The sequence below is a fragment of the Protopterus annectens genome, chromosome 4.part1, assembly GCF_019279795.1.
Source record: "Protopterus annectens isolate FY-2018-M chromosome 4.part1, PAN1.0, whole genome shotgun sequence".
NCBI classification, from domain to species: domain Eukaryota; kingdom Metazoa; phylum Chordata; order Ceratodontiformes; family Protopteridae; genus Protopterus; species Protopterus annectens.
The window spans coordinates 154,210,837-154,223,171 of record NC_056734.1 but is presented as its reverse complement, the minus strand read 5'-3'; positions in this window follow the sequence as shown (position 1 = coordinate 154,223,171).

Sequence of the window (12,335 nt, the reverse complement as noted above, 5' to 3'; positions counted from 1 at the left end):
CACACACACACACACACACACACACACACTTTTATGTGCAATTTACTTAGGTTTAGACTCATTGGTCCTTGACTTCAGGAAGACAGGAGTTGATCAGTTATTAAAAAAAAGAAAGAAAAAAAATTCCTTTTATGTGATAAGATTTACTACAGGGGAGTACTGCACATTTCAGGATTGAGACCATTGTTTTGCACTTCCTCTACATATGCCCAATATTGCTGTCCATATAATGGCTCACATAAAAATGTTAGCTGTCATTCAATGGCTGGTGCTGCCATGGTATGCACGAAAAACAAATTCTCATGAGAAAATCCTCCGATGTCAGCTACGTGATATGTGAGAGAGAGGTAAATACATTTTGTTAGTCCAAATAATGTTTGCGCAAAGTCAATAAGAATTGCTATTTTTAAAATTACATCAAGGGTTTGCCCTGAAATAGATGCCAGTCGCCTCAAACCTATAGTTATGGAAAATTACAAAACTTGAGCAAGATAAGTTGTGGGTTATATGGTTTGTAACCAGGGAACTGCACTATTTCCATCTGCATCACCTCATTCTCCAGAAAGGGCATTGTGTCTTGCCCACTAGAAAAATTATTACTTGGTATTAGTGACTGGCAATTTGGGATGTTCTATAACTTACTCGGAATTACACAGAAAAACAGATCCACTTATGGGTGCATCGATTGCCCTGGATGTGAGACGGAAACTGTTTGCACTTGAGTCATTGGTCCTTCTATTTAGGCAGCACTAATTCTAAGAATGACTTTAGGACTTTGAACCACCACAGTTCTGCCCAAGGCAGCGTTCCTGGCATCTTATCTGCATTACCAAAGTATAGGAATGAGAATTAGGCCTCTTTCCTCATCTCTAGCTTCTTAGCAACTGTCTCACTGCAAACATCGGGTCAGTTGGGCTGCATCCTGATCTGAATATGAACTGCTCATCGCCCTTATTACATTGTACTATCCTGCATATCCATTTATGAATCACCCTCTCAACAACTTTCATGTAAGGTGACAGCAGTATGATGCCTCTATATGGATCACAGTTGTGAATGTCCCATTTGTTCTTGTTAACTGGCACAAGTATGATTCTTTTACACTCACCTAGGGTACAACTTTCTCTCCATGCTGCTACAAGTAGCTTCGGGAGCCAATTCTCCCCTACCTCAGCCAGCATCTGTAAGATATCCACTATGACCTCCACTGAGCCTGCTGCTTTCCCTGACTTGATTTCCCTTGGTGAAAGTCTTACTTCTTCCAGGGTGGTATCCTATTTGTCTCTATCGTAGCCTGTTTCTAGGGAAATACAGCATCTGTGGGGTTAATGTGATTGTTAAGATGCTGTAAGTACTCCCTCAGTCTTCCTTTGATGTCCTGCGGAATGATGAGCATGTTGTTTTGCCATCCCTTATGAAGTGTGTCTGTCAGTTTTCTTTATCTGGGTGTAGTGGCCTTGCAATCTGCTTTAGTGTCTGTGACAACTACAGAGTCTCTCTGCAGTAGCTGGCAGAGTGTCTCCAATGCCCTTTTCTGTGCTAATGCAACTGCTCTTTTACCTTCCTTGTTAGTCAACTTCCATTCCTTCCCAGCCTGGGTGGTTAATCCAATGTCCCACTCTTTCTGTACTCTGTATTTCATTCATGGAGATCCGGGACTGCTGCATTACACCACATGCTTTCCTTATGTACCTTATAGACATACATGGACAAGCACATGCTGTTTTAAGGTGCTGCCATTCTTCATGTAGACCTATTTCCACCATTTCTTAGGGAGTTAGAGGCATGACTGAATACTTGAACTGACATAATTTATCACCAGTCAACTTCCTGATCTTCACCATGGTCTCTGTTGACCTTAGCACCCTCTTTGCCCACTGCTTGCAGCTGATTGTGAAAACCAGTGGCTCTACTTGCAATCTAAACAGCCTATTCTCTATCTGAAAAGCTCAGCACTTGCTTCTAAAGCATTTTTTATACAAGTAAAGCACTCTTAAACAAAAGAAAGTACTTCATTCACCTAAATTCCCTTGAGTACCCATTTCCCTATAGGTCCTTTCTGACTCAGTTACACAGCAATCTTTTTCACTATTCTAGCATGTCGAAGGGTCAGTTGCTGGCGTCCTCTCCTGTTCAGCTGGTGAATCTGGGAATCTTGAGGCAATGTTACAATTGCCTCATGTACACAGACAACCCTCTCCTCCTCCCAACAAATACAAATATATGCGAGAGATGCAACTATATAGCCAAACTGGAGGCTGAGCTCTCTCAACTCAGTACTGGCAAGACCAGTCAGGAGGAGAAGGTAACCACACACACCACAAACCCAGTCTCACATAGAACTATCACAACTGCAAACCAAACACATAAACACACAAAAACATACTCGGAGGCACTGATTAAAAATCTACCAAAACAACAGAGGCCTCCAAAGCAGACACCCAAGTGACCGCCACCTCAAGACATAGCACATGCAACACATAGTTCACAAAGTCAGTGTGCTAAACAGTCACAGCCTTTAAGGCCAAACAACATGCCAGACACACTTGTAATAGGTGACTCCATAGTCAGACACACTGATGTCCCGCTCACCAGACTGAACAAGGAAAAGGTCACAGTAAGCTGCCTGGCGGGCGCTAGAATCCGCCACATAACACAAGCACTCAGGTCACTCCACGGCAAGTACAAATATGACTCAGTCATTGTCCATGCCGGTGTAAACGACCTGAGATGTACCTCCCTGGACTACATGAAAAGAGACATAGAGGAGCTCTCTGATTATGTAGCCCAGGCCGGTATGACCCTAACCCTGAGCAGCATCTTACCCTCACCAAGAATGATGCCACAGTACAAAGACAAAATGATCAGCTTTAACAATTGGCTTAATTACTGGTGTCATTCTAAGGGGATCCAATGTCTGTCTACTTGGGATGACATGCTTGACAAGCCACGCTGCTTCGCAAGGGATGGCTTGCACCTGTCACCCCTGGGCTTCCGGATATTGGCCAAGGCTCTTGCCACCCCCATAGTGCCTTTTTTAGGCAAGGCTCAAATGACAAACCTACCTCCCTAGAAAATACAAGTGGAAAAAAACTAAGGGTAATGCTGCTCAATGCCAGAAGTCTAAACCTCAAGATGCATGCTCTCGAAGCCCTCCTCAGTATGGAGAACATTGATGTCTGTGCAGTGACTGAAACCTGGTTCAAGGCTCCTGAGAGCACCCCAGCACTATCAGGTTTTACCTCATATCGTGCTTTCCGGCCCCAAAACTTAGACCAAACCACAAAAGGAGGAAGAGTATCCATATTCATCAAAGATACCCACACCTCCAGGTTAGTGGCAACGCACGAAGCATCGGAGACCATCCAGGTGCAACTAACCATAGGCAAAACTGCCCTACAGCTTGTAGCATGCTACATACCACCCTCTCAAACTCAGGAACCCCACACAGCATTCCTGAAGACACTGGAGAGTATGATTGTCTCTCCAAATACCATCATATTGGGGGACTTCAACTACCCAAACATAGACTGAGAACATTACTCAAGCCCCAGCACCCTAGCCCAAAGGTTCCTAGAATTCATAAACTCAAATGCGATGGAACAACTAGTCACCATTCCCACAAGAGGAGATAATATACTAGACCTGATCATCACAAACATGGGGACAAAATGCTCCACACCGGAAATATATCCCTCATTGGTGAGATCAGACCATAAATTAATCTCACTGGAAATCCACATCCCGCCCCCCCTGCACAAAAGACCACAGTGAAGAACTTCTCAAAAGCCAACTTCACACTTCTTAAGACTGAAGTGGTATCCTTCAAGGCCCCTGGGCCAGTGGAAACCACAACCCACACTGCTGAATCCTTTACAAATGTCTTCTATGGGCACCTTCAAGAATGCATGGATCATGCAATCCCAAATAAAACCAAGACCCATTCCCCCAAAGGCAGGCGCCCAGTCTGGTGGACCCCAGCCATAAATAAACTTTACAACAGGAGGAGGAAGCTACTACATGACAGAGCAAAATCCCTAAAAGGGAAGGCATCTCAGATCAGTACTAGCAAAAAATTACGATCACTCATAAAATCATCCAAGGCCAACTTTGAGAGAAAAATCGCAAAAGACACAAAAGACAATCACAAGGCCTTCTTTAGTTATGTTAGAAACCTGGGTGGAAACTCCCAGATATGCTCAGAGTTAGTCCAAAATGACACAAAATACACTGAACCCACAGACATTGCCAACATTCTGGCAGACAGGTTCAGTGCAAATTTCTCCTCCCCCTCCCCCCCAAAAGGAGAAATATCTATCCCAGCAGAGTGTAGCCTCCCTAACATCTCAGATGCCCAGGTGAGAGCCGCCCTCTCTAAAGCTAAAAACACAGCATCAATGGGACCGGACGGTGTCCCAGGCTGTGTGCTACATGAACTCCAAGAGGAACTAAACCCACACATAAGGCTGCTGTTTAATCTTAGCCTTACTACAGGATACGTACCCAAACAGTGGCATACGGCAACAGTGGTCCCACTCCACAAAGGTGGTGCTTCTACGGACCCTGGAAATTACCACCCCATAAGCTTGACAAGCCTGGTCTGCAAAGCTATGGAGAGGATCATTATGGAACTCATAAACAAAGACATTGGGGACCTACAGACATTGGATCCTACCCAATTTGGCTTTGTCAAGGGCAGATCCTGCCTTTTGAACTTGGTCGACTTTTTTGAAACAGTCACTAAGGCCATTGATGAGGGTAAGGCAGTTCACACAGCCTACCTTGACCTTGCAAAAGCCTTTGACACAATACCCCACTCGGGCATCATAGACAAACTCAACAGCTTAAATGTAAACCCATATGTCACTAGATGGGTTGCAAACTGGCTCAAGGACAGAACCCACAGGGTCAGAGTTGCTGGAGCCATGTCAGACTCTAAGCCGGTCACAAGCGGTGTCTCACAGGGCTCAGTCCTGGGACCCCTCTTGTTCGGCATTTATTTTTCCGAGGTGCAGGCATAGGAGGATTGTGGCTGACAAAGTTCGCAGATGACTGCAAACTGGGTGCCATAACTGATACTCCAGCGGACACAAGCATCCTTCAGAGAGGCCTCATAGAAATGGATAATTGGTGCCAGAGCCATGGCCTTAAGCTGAACGCCAAAAAATGTATAGTCATACCCTTTGGGAAAAACAAGGTACCCACAAATTACCACATAGGTGGTAATCCATTAAGTACGGAAGAGGTAATCAGGGACCTAGGGACCCAAGTTGACAGTAACCTCTCATTTGACACTCACATTGCCAAAGTGGTTAGGAAGACCTTCTATATTGCCCACCTTATCATGAAGGGATTCACATCTAGATCAAGAGAGGTCATTGTGCCCCTGTACTCTTCTCTTATCAGGCCAATGATTGAGTACAATGCCCCATTTGGGATGTATCTTACCCGACACCTGCAGCAGTTGGAAAGACCCCAAAAGTTCCTCACCAAGAGGATAAAGGGTCTCAAACATATGTCATATGCTGCCCAGCTGAAGAAACTCCAGCTCTATTCAGTTGCATACCGCCTACTCAGAGGTGATCTGTGCCTGATGTACAAGGCCATGTCCAATCTGGAATTAATGGACATGCTCCACCTCAGAAAATCCAAATCCATCAGAGCCACGAGAGCAAGAGACTTGAACCTCAACACAGAAATAAATAGGACGTGCTGGAGGGACAGATTCATAACCCAGAGGCTCCCTACACTCTGGAACAGAATTCCAGTCCATGTTAGGCAGAGCCCCTCACTAACTCTCTTCAAGAGAAATCTTGATGAGTGGATGGGAAATCGTAGGTTTACCCCGAGGTCATCTCTGTGTCACTACTAGACAGAGACACAGTAAACTAAACCCTAAATGAGCATAGTATTCTCATCCTAAGGGGTGGTGAAAGCCACACACACTCTGGCTAGGCCTATAAATGCCCTAGGGCAGATAGCCTAGTACGAACCTATGAACCTATGAACCTATGCTGTGGGCCATCTGTTTCACTGAGGAAGACTATGCAATCTATGTTCATATCCCAGTACCCTTTCCTCACTAGGGGAACTTTACCTGAGTTGGTATAGGCCACTCATGTATGTGAATTTGTGACTGCCCTTCTTAATGAAGCATGTTGTGGCTACTATCAAACCATTTGCAAGACAGATGTCTAGAATGGCCTCTCCATTATTCCTGTTGCCCCACCCATGTGGAGCCAGGCAGTCATGATTTCCTTTTCTGTCTGTCACGATATGTGCATTCAAGTCACCCATTATCTAAACCGATTCATGATGTCCAGTTTTATGTAGTAGGTACTGCAAACTGATGTCTGGCTGCACTCTTTGTCTCACTGTCACAACTCGGCAGTGGGGCATAGGATGAGATTATGAGTACTGCACTCTTTGGCTCACTGTTACAACTTGGTAGTGGAGCATAGGATGAGATTATGAGTACTGCACTATCATTTCACTGGAATGCAATTGACATGAGTCTGTCACTTAGTCAAACAGTATCACTCACTACCTTCTGAACCTTTTCTGTTGCCACAATTCACAGAGCATTTCTAGCCTGTTCTCCTACACAGAAGTAGAATATGGATCCCAAACCAAGTGCCTTAACTGCACTGCCCTTCCAACCCGTCCCCTGGAAACAGTGGATGTCCATCCTCCTCCATAGCATCATGTCATCCATTCCAAACTGTGTCCTGTCAGTGAACATACACAGAGTAGCAACTGACAGATCATTTTTTCAGGTTCATTGGTTATGCATCCAGTTGTAGCTCAACACAGCTGCCAAAGATAACCCAGAATGGGGAACTACAGACCGGCCGGCCATTAGCTTATTGACGTAAGGCTGCTGAGTTTTATGGTAGTAATGCAACTAATAGAAGGCACATGCACACTTTATGGAGCGCATTCAAACCTTACCATAATCTTTGTTTTTGGTAGTGGATAAACGTTAACAGGAGTAAGCGGTAAAATTCAAATTTAACACCTATCTTTGTTTGCACCTAAAAATGGAGCATGGTGATGTCCTAAAAGGAAGAAATTTCTTGAAAATATAAACTGAGAGTAGAAGATGTTCTAAATGTGCAGTTAGTGAGAACTATACACATGACCAAGGGTCATATCTTTTCTCCCTAACTGTTCTTGCCCAGTTGTCATCAGTGATTAGAGACACTGATGCCAGGTTGCTACACATGATTTGATGGACCTACAGTGACAGTGCAGAAGAAAGGGGTTTCCAGTGGTGCTTCATACAATTTTAGTAATGCATTACAGGTGGTCAGTATGCACAAATACACAATAGTGGCTTCACTTCATCTAACATGTTCTGGATAAGGCTTGCATGTCTATGTAGTCATTGTCGGGAAGAAGAATTTCTCATAAAGTGTGCATACCTGAATTTTGACATTGTGCTATAAACTGTACCCGAAAGCCACAGTGATACTGCTATGTGGTCTGATGACTGCACTTTAGTATGTTTTATAGTTGTGTGAACCTGCCACAGTGTGGTCTGAACAATAGTCAGTGTCAAATATAATGCCTGACATCCATTTGTTGACGTGCCTTACTTTATGTGATTTTCATAAACAGTCTGGAATTCCTGTAAGTAAACCTGTAATATAAAATCAGATGGTATAGTGGAATAGTAATTGCAGAAATATGGCTGTCCATTTGATTGTAGCTATTTTCTGGTGAGCTGTGTATGCTTAAATGTAACTGTTTGGTGACAGAAGAACTAGGTAATTATTGACATTGATTTCTTCTTTTGGTTTAAAAACCTGTTTCCTAAATGACTCTGTTCATACCTCATCTGATGTTATTGTTAAGATTCCTGTGAATATCCTAAGCTGCTGTCTGTGACTTAGGGTTCCCACACAAATGCATCACACCTCCTTCTTCATCTTATGCTGCTGAACAGTCAATTGAAGTTACTCACTGAGGAGTCTTGATGTCTGCATAATGAATTCATCTCCTCAGCATGATACCTGTTAGCTCAGCTTGCCCCTTCCTGTACTGAAAGCCAGAGACATTGTTATTCATCAGGCTTCACAAGTTATGCACTTGTAGATGGTAAGATAGCTGAAAGGTATTAAAGAGTCTCTTATAATCTTTGTGTTTATATAGTGTTGCCATGCGCTGTTTGTACATTTTCTGGCTTGCCTGTACTTTGTTTCAGCTCAGCTATTAAAAACCCAGAGTTTGCCCTTTGCACCCTTTTTTTAATGAAGCCAAATTTACCCAGCCCTGTTATAGATATTAGTTGGTGTTTACACTTTTAACATCTCATTTGCTCTGTTGTGATTCCTGGGATAAAGGGCCTCTCATGCTTGATCCCAGCTGTAAGAACTAAATTCATATGATAACAGTCACAATTACAGAAAAAATACTGTTGTGTAAACCATACTGTTAGAGGTAGTCCAGTTTATATAGCTTCCTGGAGAAAAGTATTAATTTCTGTATATTGATGAGTAGAAAAGCATGTTGTGGCAACCTACAAAAGAAAACAATTTTGAGAGGAAGTAAGAACAGTATGCACACTGTATGGAACAGTGAGAGTAGGCAGTGTATAGCATGAAACAAAGAATATACCAAGTAGTTTCAAAAACATCATACCAGCAATGAATATGTGCACACAACAGTAGTAGTAACTGCAAACAGAAGGACACATCAGTGGCATGCCTAATGGATAAAAATGCAGAGGACTGCAATTCTGTGTAAAGCAAATATGAGTATTCATTTTGGTTAGAGTATGAATTTGCAGTCATAGCTAAATGTCAATGGCTCAGATTAATTGTTTACTGTGTATGTTACGGGCATGTTCAGAGGAATACTTAAAAACCTTTACATTAAGGATTGTAAAAAGCATATTTCTACCATGACTTACTGTGAAAGTGCTATTCAGATGATAGCACTAAGGAGAGAGCTGAGGGAACAGTTTCAGAGGCACACCTGGCTGACTGCAAGCAACTTTGATGTGTATTGTCATTCAAATTAGCTGAACCTTGTAGGGCAGGAAATGTGTAAGACAACGTAAGGAAACACATTTGTAAAAGGCACTGTGTGACAGTAAATGATACTTTTACTGAGGCCTGTCAAACTTAGCTGCTCTTTCCTATTTTTCCATTCTAAGTGAATGGAAGTCTTATATGACAGCCCAGCTATGGGCACTGTAATCTCAGAAACAGTGGACTTACATCTTTAGAACAAAACAAACTCTCATCAGGATGTCTGCTCCCAGGAGGTCAGTCAGAGTTACAAAAAGAATAAAATTAGTAGTAAGTACTTCTGTCTGGTGCATACAGGTTTGCAATTAGCCAAACTTAAGGAAAAGTTAAAAATATATCCTTTTTTATTTTTTTTCCCGTAGTGGTCCTTTAATTGCTATCCACAACTTCTCCTCTGCTTAATAAAGATATGCCTAACCTGTGCATAGGACTAAAGAGACTAACAATGCCACTGCTTATATCTTGTTATCCATATCCATAAAACATAGCTTCCAGTTTCTTCATTTTTATATTATTTAACTCTCTCCCCACATATCCTTAGCTGCTATAACAAACCTTTTAAATCCATACTCCTAAGTACTTCATTTTATCATGTTCCCATAAATATGGGTATTGCTGAATCAGTTTGTGAGTACATAGTTTACAGCTATTGCTTTTATTTTATTTTCATTCATTTTATATCCCAAAAGACTTGGAACTGTATCAGAATGTTCCATAACACTGAAATGTCCCTTTCTGGTTTTGTCAGGTATAAAATAATATCTGCAAATAAAGCCACATTTTCTTTGACTACCATAGGTTCATAGGTTCATAGGTTTATACTAGGCTATCTGCCCTAAGGCATTTATAAGCCTAGCCCAAATTATTGTGGCTTACGCCACCCCTTATATGAAAAAATACTGTGCCCATTAGTTTGTTGTGCCTCTGTCCAGCAGTGACACAGAGATGATTCCTGGGGTAAACCTACGATCTCCCATCCACAGGTCTAGATTTCTCTTGAACAGAGTCAGCGAGGTGCTCTGCCTCACATGGACCGGGATTTTATTCCACAGCATAGGGAGTCTCTGAGTGATAAATCTATCCCTCCAGCACGTCCTATTTATATCCGTGCTAAGGTTTAAGTCACTTGCTCTAGTGGTTTTGGTGGATTTGGATTTTTGAGGTGGAGCATGTCCATTAATTCCGGGTTGGACATGGCCTTGTATGTCAGGCACATGTCACCTCTGAGCAGACGGTATGCGACTGAATAGAGCTGGAGTTTCTTCAATCTGGCAGCATATGACAGATTTTGGAGTCCCTTTATCCTTTTGGTGAGGAACTTTTGGGGTCTCTCCAATTGCTGCAGATGTCGGGTGAGATACATCCCGAATGGGGCATTGTACTCGATCATTGGTCTGATAAGTGAAGAGTACAGGGAACAATGACCTCACTAGATCTGGATGTGAATCCCTTCATGATCAGGTGGGCAATGTAGAAGGTCTTTCTAACCACTTTAGCAATGTGAGTGTCAAAAGAAAGGCCACTGTCAACCTGGGTCCCCAAGTCCCTGATAACCTCTTCTGTGCTTAGTGGATTGCCACCTATATGGTAGCTTGGGGTTACCTTGTTTTTCCCAAGGGTATGACTGTACATTTTTTGGAGTTTAACTTCAGGCCATGGCTCTGGCACCAGCTATCTGTTTCCGTGAGTCCCTTCTGAAGGATATCCGTGTCCGATGCACTTTCCACTATGGCGCCCAGTTTGCAGTCGTCTGCAAACTTTGTCAGCCATAGTCGTCCCATGTAGGCCTGTACTTCTCAGAAGTAGATGCCAAACAATAGGGGCCAAGGACCGAGCCCTGTGGGACACCACTTGTGACCGGTTTGGAGTCTGACACAGCGCCAGCAACTCTAACCCTGTGGGTTCTGTCCTTAAGCCAGTTTGCAACCCATCTTGTGACATATGGGTTTACATTTAAGCTGGTAGTTTTTCTACAATACCCGAGTGGGTATTGTGTCGAAAGCCTTTGCAAGGTCAAGGTAGGCTGTATGGACTGCCTTTCCTCATCAATGGCCTTGGCGACTGTTTCAAGAAGTCAACCAAGTTCAAAAGGCATGATCTTCCCTTGACAAAGCCAAACTGGGTCGGGTCCAATGTCTGCAAGTCCCTATATCTTTGTTTATGAGCTCCATTATGATCCTCTCCATAGCTTTGCAGACTAGACTTGTTAAGCTTATGGGCGGTAATTACCAGGGTCCGTAGAGGCACCGCCTTTGTGGAGTGGGACCACAGTTGCCGTGACGCCACTCCTTGGGCACGATCCTGTGGTAAGGCTGAGATTAAACAGCTGCCTTATGTGCGGGTTTAATTCCTCATTTAGCTCGTGTAGCACACAGCCGGGACACCATCCAGTCCCATTGATGCTGTGTTTTAGCTTTAGAGAGAGCAGCTTTCACCTGCGCATTTGAGATGTCCGGGAGGCTACACTGGCTGGGATAGTTATCTCTCCTTTAGGGGAGAGGGGTGAAGTTTGCACTGAACCTGTCTGCCAGTATGTTGGCAATGTCTGTGGGTTCAGTGATTTTCTATCATTTTGGACTAATTCTGAGCATATCTGGGAGTTTCCACCCAGGTTCCTAACATAGCTGAAAAGGCCTTATGATTGTCCTTTGAATCCATGGCAATTTTTCTCTCAAAATTGGCCTTAGTTGATTTTATGAGTGCTCGTATTTTTTACTAATAATGATCAGGGGTGACTTCCTTTTATGGATTTTGTTCTATCATGTAATAGCTTTCTCCTCTTATTGTAAAGTTTGTTAATGGCTGGGGTCCACCAGACTGGACGTTTGCCCTTTGTGGAAAGAGTCTTGGTTTTATTTGGGATTGCCTGATCCATGCAGTCCTGGAGGTGTTCATAGAAGGCATTTGTAAGGGCTTCAGAGCTTGGGTTGTGGTTTCCTCTGGCTCAGGGGCCTTGAAGGATACCACACCAGTCTTGAGTAGTGTGAAGTTTGCTTTAGAGAAGTTCTTCACTATGGTCTTTTTGCTTGGGGTGGGGCGGGATGTGGATTTCCAGTGAGATTAGTTTATGATCAGATCTCACCAATGAGGGATATACTTCGTGTGGAGCATTTTGTCCCCATGTTTGTGACAATGAGATCTAGTATATTTTCTCCTCTCGTGGGAACAGTGACTAGCTGTTCCATGGCATTTGAATTTATGAACTCCAGGAACCGTTGGGCTAGAAAGTTAGGGCTTAAGTAATGTTCCCAGTCTATATTCGGGTAGTTGAAGTCACCCAATATGATGGTGTTTGGAGAT